Source organism: Columba livia, chromosome 19, assembly GCF_036013475.1.
Source record: "Columba livia isolate bColLiv1 breed racing homer chromosome 19, bColLiv1.pat.W.v2, whole genome shotgun sequence".
Taxonomy (NCBI): domain Eukaryota; kingdom Metazoa; phylum Chordata; class Aves; order Columbiformes; family Columbidae; genus Columba; species Columba livia.
In genome coordinates, this window is record NC_088620.1 from 9259053 (window position 1) to 9269749 (window position 10697).

The following is a 10697-nucleotide window of genomic DNA, read 5'->3' on the forward strand; positions in this document are numbered from 1 at the left end:
ATTATTGCCAGAGCCAACAGCTCTTAATACGGCAGTTGGTTTGCAAACAGCTCAGTGATTAGTGACGAGCTGTAAGTTCTTTGACAAATGATTCAAAAAAGGGGCTGGAAAGGCTGATTTGAGCGCAATGAAAGCCCAGTTTGGGAGGGCAGGGGCAGGGTATGGGGGGTACCGGACGCTCATGGCACCAGGGCACCGCGACACCCCCGCAAAGCTGCAGGTGTTTCCCCTCTGCCCCCCAGCACACACCAGTGCATAAATTCGGCCCAAGGGCACAGCTTTGGGGTTGTCCTGGAGAGGTTTGGTGGGAGCAGAAGCGCCCACGTGGATCCTTCCATTTGTGCAAAAAGAGTAGAATCAGCAAATTCACTGTGGACTTGGTTGTTGCACACTTGGATAGTCGTCAGTAGAAGACATATCTGCTGACAAAACACACACACAGGGCTATCACATAACACCGCAGCGCTGAAAGAGCCCTTACCTGCAGTCCAGAGCCTTGATCTGCTCCTTGAGGTGTCCAGTGCTCTGCATATGGCTGTAATTAAGAGCCAGCACTTCTCAGATATATCATCTCTCCTGCCTTCGGACAACTCTTTACAAAAACAACAAGGAGGTAAAATATGGATAGAAGCTGTGTGAAAGAAGCGGCATCAAAAAACGTTCCCCAAGCCTGAAGGACCCAGGTTACAAGCACCAGAAGCAGAGGAAACGGCCTCAAGTTGCGCCAGGGGAGGTTGAGGTTGGATCTGCGGAACAATTTCTTCCCCAAAGGGCTGTGGGGCATTGGAACAGGCTGCCCAGGACAGTGCTGGAGTCACCAGCCCTGGAGGGCTGGACAGACGGACATGAGGTTCTCAGGGACATGGGGCAGGGCCAGGGGTGGGTTATGGTTGGACTCGATGATCTTGAGGGTCTTTTCCAACCAAAATGATTCTGTGAGAGGGGAGCAGGATCTGAGATGGCACCCGAGAGCCTGGGGTTCAGGCGGGCTCTGAAGAACAGAGGGAAGGGCAAAGCAGGCTGTGGGGTGCACAGCAGTCTCCCCAGCTCTGGTGGGTGCAGAGGACAGCTCTTTCAGTTCACACTTCAAGCAGACACAAGAGGAACAGCGACATGGCTGAGCCACTGACGCACTGATAAACTCTCGTTCTGCAGCCGTGGAAGCTGCAGCACGTGCAGGTTTGAAATCCCTTTGTGAAAGCAGGATGGGAATGAGGCCAGGCTGCTTTGTCCAAGAGACTGGGTCCAGCTCCTTGGGCTGGGAAAGAGAAAAAACCAATCACACCAGAATATTTTGAGTATTGTCACGAAGCCCATCATTCCTTGCAAGAGACACAAAGCATCTGTACCAGCCTGAATGCTGCCGCATTCTCGTTCTTTTGGGTTGTGCGTTGTTGGAGCAAAGGCCCCGAGGAACAGGACTCTGTCATTCTGCTACCCAGGGAGTATTTCCCTCTTTGTTGGATGACAATCTAAACCTCTTTACTGCTAAAGAGATTTTTAGAAAGGGAGGTGATAGGTGCCAGTAGGTTTTTATATTCATTGCAGCCCCCAGGGCACACTGAAACGCCAGAGATGACCGTCCTTTGGGCTCCTTGGAAACACCCATGGCCCCATTTTTCCACTTGGAAGGTGGTGTAATTGACTAACAAACCAGTAAATCCATCGTTCAGAAGGCTCAGTCCCCAAACTGCATCACAGAGAGGTAGCAAAAATTGTCTGGGGACAGTTAAACAGGGTAGACCTAAGCTGTGTGTTTGCAATTACTGGCTTTTTAGAAGGAACTTCTGAGCTCCAGCAAAAAGACAGTGATCCACATTCCCCTTGCCCGGTGCCCAAAGGCTGCAGGGATTCCTCCAACAAACAGGATAGTCGAGGACTGGAAAGATCCAACCTCCCACACACAGGCTGAACCGAAAGGTCAGGCCAAGCAGCTCCTAAAACGGGCCACGGGGTCACAATCCAAAATCCCTCCAGGCAGCAGTGAGGCCACAAGCACGTGCACGTGGAGGCACCTCCGGCTGGACACAGTGCCGGTAAAGGCAGATCTGGAGTCTCCAGAGACCCCGAGCAGCACCCTGGCATCTCCAAACACACTTGTCCTCAGCCAAAGCCCACGAATGTTGTTCTGTCAAGACAAACAAGATGGAAAACAGATTTCCTTCTCTGCCCTTTGGCTGGTCATCAAGGAACCTGCCTGTAAAAAGCCTTCTGTGATTATATGATTATTCATTTAACAAAGACCATGGTGCTCATTTGGAGTTGGTAACAAATCTGGTCTACTGGACCAGTTGTTTTGTTGTTACCCCAGCTCCAATTCCACAAGTCAGTAATGACTCTGGCCCAGTGACCGACATCTCTAATGAGGCTTCATGTGCAATTCAAGGGAATAAACTTCTCCTGCAGAGACACCTCTCTTTTCTTTCTCATTCACAGGCAGTGTCTCCTTCCTAAGCTCAGAAGAAGTCAAAAAGATCATAGAATCACAGATGGTTTGTGTTGAAGGGACCTTCCCAGTTCCCCCAGTGCCCCCCCTGCCATGAGCAGGGACATCTTCACCAGCTCAGGTTGCTCAGAGCCCCGTCCAGCCTGGCCTGGGATGTCTCCAGGGATGGTTCAGCCACCACCTCTCTGGCCAACCTGGGCCAGGCTCTCACCACCCTCAGGGGCGACAAGTGAAAACACAAGTGCCAACAGAGCCAGAAGCAGATTTCAACCTTCACACATTCCAGCCTTCACAGGAAAATGGGTTTTCAGAGTTAAAAAAAGAAAAACAGGTACTGTAGAATCTGTCAGCACCTTCCACAGCCTCATACAAGCCAGCAGTTAATAAAAGACAAAGAACAGATGCTCTGAGACATACTTTATCAAATTTTTAATTGCTTCTACCTATAAGTGTGGTTGAAAAAGTGGTAATATGAAACTTATACTCTTAATCACCAGGTTGCTTTGTATCAGATTGCTAGTGACTCATCACTCAGATTTTATAAACATTTCACTACTTTTTACTTCCGTTAACCCTAATCAGCCAACAGAGCTCTGGCACAGCAAACTGATGCCAGTCAGGGAAAAAATCATATTAAAAACTAATAATAATAGTAGTCTCCTGAGTTCTGGACTTTTTTTCTATGACAACAGCACAGAAACCAGCAAGTGTTCAGTCTGACTCAAGAGGGACAGCTGGTTAAAAGAATTCTTCTGTCTGTGTCTTTGCCTTAGAGAACCAACATTCACAGAACCTGGAGGAGGAAAGAAAGACACCGACACTCCTGGGCTGCTGCCTTCAGCACAGGCAGATACAGAAGCTGCGGTCTGATATTGATGCTTTTCCTCTCTTTTACTGATCAGAAGAAGCGGTGACACGGCCTCACAGCAGCCCAGATGAGCCACCTTTGCCCCTTGTGCAATTGTTTTGCACAAAAAAAGCAGCTGGTTTCACTGCACTCAGTTGTTCAGCTTTGTCCTTCTCACCAAACTCCCCTTGCAGGTCCCACAGGTCAACCTCCACCCACGCAGATGGTTTAGTTGCTTTCTGTGAAATTATCCTTCAAGCTGGACTGACCTTGTTATCTTTAGTGTGATCTCTTCATGCCAGTGGATGCTCCTCTGGTCACTGCTGGTCCCTCTTGCACCACAGAGGGTGGTGTTAGCCAGGTTTAAGATCTGATTCCCTAGAAAGCAAGAAAATTTCCTTTTAGAACGAGAGGAAATGGCCTCAAGTTGCACCAGGGGAGGTTGAGGTTGGATCTGGGGAACAATTTCTTCCCCAAAGGGCTGTGGGGCATTGGAACAGGCTGCCCAGGGCAGTGCTGGAGTCACCAGCCCTGGAGGGCTGGACAGACAGACATGAGGTTCTCAGGACATGGGGCAGTGCCAGGGGTGGGTTATGGTTGGACTCAATGATCCAGAAGGTTTCTTCCCATCAAAATGATTCTGTGATTCTATGATTAGTGTCTCCTGCCAGAGACATCTTATTATTAGGGACTGACATATAAACCCAGCACAAAACTAGAGGTGGTTTTTAAGTGAATTCCCAGCACACAGGACTGACAGTAGGCACGTACAGATTTTTCACAAGGTGTGTGAGCCCCAGGCTCCTAAATACCCCGAGCTGAGCTGTGCATTGCCCCCAGGCAGAGGCCACCAAGCTGTAAATGCAAGAGCTGGGGCGTGAGCACACACAGCCCCATGTCAGCCAGTGTGGGGCACGGCTGGATGTCCTGCTACCCCGGCCATGAAAGCACCGTATGCCAGAGTCCCCCATCAACCCGGCTGCAGGAAAGGGTTAAAGCATCTGTCCTCACCGTGATGGGAGAGATCTCTGCTGGGATGGGTAAGGGAGAGGAAGCAGCAGCAGAGGAGATGATAGAGCTGAAGATGATGGCAAGAAATGCCCCAGGGCAAGAAGTAGAGATGAGAGGACCTGGGAAAGAGCAGTGAATGCAGAGAGCATGAATAGCAAGGTCTGGAGCAACCACAGAGCTGACACCGTGTCCTCAACACCGGGATTGACCTGAACTTGGGTGGAGCTGCCCTTAATCCCTGTTTTACGCACACCTGAAGCTCTGAGAAGCTGACTTGCCCCTTGTTTTTATCACTGAGCCTGGCTCTGGTGGAGCAAGAGTGCTGGCAAAGGATACCCAGAGCACATCTGTGGGCTCAGGGCTATGGGGATGGAGCTTGGACCCTTCCACAAGCCATGCTGGGCTCAGCCCTTACTGACATAACAGCCTGAAGGGGAAATAAAGGTGAGAAAAGCTGGAGAATGCAGAGAGCACTGTGGTCGCAGTGGGACCTGTGAGAGCTGCAAAGGTAATTGCAGCAATACTTACTCCTCCTGAGAAGCTGCTCCATCAAGACCTCTCTCCAGGGAGACAGCTGTATTAATAATGGCATTTGTGTGCCAGGACAGGCGTCTTACTGCTGTACAAAAGAAAAACATAAAGCAGCATCTGTGTGTCATCCATCAAAATTGCAATAAAGGCAAGAAACTCTCTAAATCGCCCTGTGCTGTTCAGTCTCTGCTTCTGGGAGAGACTCAGAGTGCTCGGCACAGGCTGTGCCACAGCTCCTGCCCCACACAGCCCTGGTCACTGCCAAACGCCACCTCCCTTGGACATAACCCCAGCCTACAGAGATCCAAAATAACACTTAGAGCAGCTCAAAGTACCTTTATATAGACCTACAGGCAAAGTCTGTTGATCTCCATCCTCAAACAGCCGAACTATTCTGAAAAATGAATTTAATTTTCATTTTTCGCGTCACTTCATTTTCTAGGCTAGATGCAACTCCCCCAGCGTCAAAGCGAGACGTTCGTCCCAAGGAAGCTGGATAAGGGGGATCCTTGCTTACACGCCAAGGCTCCAACCCTGCACAACTCATTAGAATTAACCTAGAGGCGACTGCAAACCCTGAACCATACAGCAACTCCGCCACAAAAGTATCTTGGAGAGTGATCATTCAGTTTTCTGCTGTGCAGCATCCACTCCAGACATCGTTAGACGCCCCTTTGAAACACGCATCTTCCCTCCAGCCATCTGCATCGCCACCCTTTGTCCCCAACCACTTCTGCAATGGATCCGCGGAGGAGAACAGGGTGTTCTGCCAACAAGCAGAAGTTTTTGCGCATTCAGACTTGTGAAGAGGCATGACAATGCCTTCCAGCTGCTGGGTCCCCACCTCTTATTGTCCTGTAAGTCACAGCCCAACAGAGCCGTCCTTACAAGGGTCCCAGCTGTGGGTTTTGTGGGACTGTTTGGGAAATAGTGTCAATGGGTTGGAAACCAGAAGCTGGCAAGCAGTGCTCTCCAGGAGGACCATCTCATGGCCATTCTTTCCCAATTTAGGTTGAATTGGTGGAAAATGAACAAGAGACTTCCTCTCATGGGTCAAAATCGGTGCAATGGAGCTTCTCACTGCACTCCTCATGATCCCACCAAGGCCACAGCACAAAGGGTTTTTCAAAATAAAACCTTCTGAATACTGTGTTGTAACAGTAGGTATACCCTACCTGCCAAGCTCCCCATGTTCCTTGTTGTCCTCCCACTGCTTCAGAGCACAGGAGGTGTGAGATAAAATGTTTAAGTATCTGAGAGTTCTCCTGAAGGTGATGGGTGGACTCAAATAGCCCCTTGTCAAAAGGCCAGAGTTTAAATGCCTAAATAGGATGGATTTCAGTGGGAGATCAGGTGTCTAAGTAGCAGGGAAGTACTAAAATACCTTCTGATTTAAGGCAAAATGCTTGTGTTGTTTTTGAGCACGTTCCATCCAAGCAGGACCTGGGTAGGTGTCGCCACAGCATCAGCAAGAACCACACCGGTGTCTTCCTTCAGGGAAGATTTTCCAGGGTCAGGCACATCTGAGCTGACACACCAGGTCAGCGAGCTGGTGCTGGTCTGTGGAAGGCTGTATCTGCAAGTGATGCTCTTTTCCCCCCCAAAAAAAGAGCATTAAAGCAAAGATGGAGGTGTCACCCAGCCCCAGGGAGCTCTAGGGAAGCAGGATCAGACTTGCTGAATAATAGACAAAGCAAGGATGCTCAGGACCCCCCCACAGCACAGGACAACCAGGGTGATGGTCACATCATACCCTGGTTTGACCTCCCACTCACACCAGACAAAGGTGCACATTAGGAATGAGTCCCTGGCACTTGGTTTTGCATTTTTTCACAGCAAAAATCTCACCAGGTCAAGAAAACACATCTAACTGCTTCCAGCACACACTGCCAACCTCCGAAATCATAGCAAGAATGATTTGGTGGGTCTCCAGGCATTCCAGTAGTGAGAAGAAAGGTCAGGAAGGTGCTTTTCTATGGAACTGACCATCTCTGTCTCTTCCCAGGGAAGCCCTCAGGACCAGCATCCTCCTGCCATTGCCCGGTGATGACCAGGTGCAGCAGAGCAGGGAGCAAAGGACAGGGCATGTGAAAACACCACGGCTGCTTCTCTGCTCTCCTGTGCCTGCTGAAGTTATTGAGATCTCCGCAGGAACCCACCAGAGTCCTGTTGGGAAGGGAAGGAGGGACAGTCACTTGTAAGCCTGATGCCTGATGCCCTGCTCCCTCGAGCTTTACTTGAGGCAACACAGCACGTCAAGACATGAAATTAGAAGAACAAGCGGGAATCAAGATTTGCTTCTAGCATTTCAGGTTAAAAACATGATGGACCCAAGTGTTATAACCAAGTTTAAGGCAGTGGAGGTGACTGTAAAGCACCATTTTCACTGCGCAGGGCTATCCCAGCTGGCAGCAGTGATCGGTTCATCCATCCCAGTAGAACGGACCTGCCCTGCTGGGACCTGTGCTCTGGAATACAGAGAGAACACCAGGAATCACCTAAAAACCAAACCATTCCGGCAAAATAGAGAGGACTCACAACAGCTGATGGGTATCCAGGAGATCTTAGTTTTCTTTCTGCTGTGGTCTTTCTTTGGTCTCCTTTTAATTTGGTCCACAAGGAGCCATCCTGCATCAAATCAGTACGTCAAGTGGAATCTGTCTATGTTTTGAAGTGATGCTGGGAATGCTTTGGGCATCAGGTCGTTTGGCAGTAAAATGTATTTCACTATAATAATTTCTTTTTCAGTAATTTTATGTAAGACCTGGTTCCCCTGCTAGCACAGGCCTCAGTAACTGGCTGCTTATACCAACAACACCAGTTACAGTGCTCTATCCATCTTCTAACATAGCTCAATTCAAATTATTTGTTTCACAGCTCGACATAGAATTTTAGTTAAATTTTAACCATCAAAAAAGCCTGAAGAACCTGTCAGGGCTATTAGTTTCTCTGATCTCTCAGGAAAAGCACACAGAGAAGCCCAGATTGCCCGAGCTAATTAGAGCTCATTGTAAAAATCCGCTTCCCACTCACGTTTGGAAAGAGCACACTTTTTTTTTTGTATCACAGGTATCACACCCCTGTTGTAAAGACAAACTGTGGCATAGGAAGTGATTCCAGCTCCGTGCCATGCCAAGATTTGTGTTTGGGCAGGCGGGGGGCACTACCCTCTAGTGTGCACCACCCTCTAGTGTGCACCCCCAGTAGCGCACGCCTATTGCTGCACAGCATCTCAGCTGGGATGAGTCACCCAGCACGGAGGCACTATTGAAAACATGTTTAAAAACACAACAATTTTCTTACACAGTCCAGCTGTACCTCACCTGGTAGTTGTGCCGCAGGACAGCACCATCCAGTACTGGAGTGAGTGGAGAGGAGGGAATGGAGCTGCTGAGGGGCTGGAGCACAAGTGTAATGGAGCGGCTGAGGGACCTGGGGGGTTCAGCTGGAGAACAGGAGCTGAGGGGAGACCTTCTGATCTCTGAACTGCCTGAAAGGAGCTTGGAGCCAGGGGGGTCGGGCTCTGCTCCCCAGGAACAAGCGCCAGGAGCAGAGGAAACGGCCTCAAGTTGCGCCAGGGGAGGTTGAGGTTGGATATTGGGAACAATTTCTTCCCCAAAGGGCTGTGGGGCATTGGAACAGGCTGCCCAGGGCAGTGCTGGAGTCACCGTCCCTGGAGGGCTGGACAGACGCACGGATGAGGTTCTCAAGACATGGGGTAGTGGTGGACTTGGTGGTGTTAACAGCTGGACTGGATTTCCAACCAAAATGTGTCCCACACGCAGCTGCAGATGCCTCCTGCCGCAGCCTGTGCGGAGGTTACACACACAAGAGTCTGTGATTTCTGGCACTGGAATGAATCCATTCTCATCTCAAAGAATGGAAACACACCAAGATGTTCACTACTAAACCAGCGTGTTCTGAAAACTGTCTCCCTCTTATCCCGTCTTTCTGCAGCAGCCAGGCCAGGAGAGCACAGAGCAGCAGCTACTCCCACTCCCCACCAATCTCCCCTCCTCAGCTGAAGCAGCCACCAGCACAGGTCACAGCCACTTTGTGCTCTGGGATTCGATTTCTTTGTGGATCTAAAAACTTAAAATCACCAACATGTATCTCAGTGCCCTGGGTACAGGCTAAAACACAAGAGGTTTTTCTAACAAGTAGTAAATCACAGTCAGTCTGGATTAAAAGGAGTTTGTGCTGCAGGAGGGAACCAAGTCAGCACATGGTGCAAGGGAAACCTTTAGCGACGGAGAGAATCCCCAAAACAAACCTAAACTAACCTTCAAGTCCAAGTAGAGCATGGGTCTGAGTAGGTTCACTGCGAAAGGTTCGCCAGCAGCGTGGGATGTTATTTTGTGTAAGTTACCATGACAATCTAAACAAAGCTTTGCAAGAAAGACCTGACTGTTATATCCGGTTCCTGTTTCCAACAAGCCCCAACAAGTTCGACACCAGAAGGGCTGAGAAGTGGCCAAAGGCAACGCAGACCCCGAGAGCTGGAGCGAGACGAGGTGCACGAGGTGGATGAGAGGACAGTGCCCTTGTCACACACAAACCTGACGCGCCCTCCCAGGTCTCCCATGAGATACAGACCAGTCTTCGCATAAAAGGAGAAATAAAGAACCAACGCGATGAAAAGAGGCAGCACTCACGCAGCATTTGAGAGCTCAGCAGGAAGCAGCAAGCCATGCAAAGAGGGAGTTGGCAGCTCCGGGGAGGGATTTCCACCAGCATCTGTTTCTTTTTCTTGGACACAGCTTCAGGAAATGGAGAAGTCTCATGAGTGTGACTTGGCACCAGATTGATGAAGTCCCAGGAAACAAGAGGTGATGGGGAAAAATAAAAATCACCTCTGGAAACGTGACAGACAAGGAAGCAACATGGCATGGCCAGCATGGATGGGCAAATTCCAAGGGTTAACTGTGTCCGACAAACCTAAGAACCTTCTACAAAGAGATGCCTGGCTGGGGCTGGGGGGAGAGCAGCAGGGAGCTCCCCTTGACTGTAAATGGCTTTTGGCACAACCGTCTGGAGAATCCACACGGCCAAACTGTTTTACTGCCGGGACACCAGGCTCAGAGCATTGTGGTCAACAGCACAAAGTCCAACTGGCAGCTCGTTACTCAGGGCGTTCCTCAGGGGTCATTAATAGGGCTGAAATTGCTTAATGCCTCAATTTACAACCTGAAGACAGAACACACCCTCAGCGAGTCTGTAAATGATACCAAGCTGTGGGCACAGCCGACACCCTGCGCAGGGCTGCAGTCCAAGGGATCCCCTCAACTGGCTGGAGAAATGGCACATGAGAAACCTTGTGAACCTCAAAAAAGGAAAAGAAAAAGTCCTGCTCTTGAGAACCTCACCTAAGCTGGTCCTGCTCTGGGTCAGGGGTGGAACACAGACCCTCAGAGGTGCCTTCCTACCCAAATTCTTCTGCAATTCTGAATTATTCATGTAGGCAGCTTCCTGCTTACAGGGGACTGGCAAGATTCTCTCCAGGCGTATTCTACCTGCTGAAATCATCGTCAAGGCAGCTCTGAACTCACCCAGCTCATCCTTCTCCCATGTCCATCTTCCCACACATTCTACCTGAGGCTTTTGCTGAGGCAGCAATAAAAGCAGAACAGGAATTAACTGTAACAGTACAGACAGCAACACAAATGAGCCATGAAGAACAGGCTGTTTTTAAAAAGACAGAATTTCACTCCAGCTACACTCAAACCCTATTGCCACTGCGGAATATACTCATCTTGGTTTTTTTCACTGGCTCCAGGACTCATTTCAAGCGACTCATCTGAGGAAAAGTGGGGAGAGTGATGTAATTTCTGGCCTTCTTTAAAAACCCAGGTGAAAGGATGG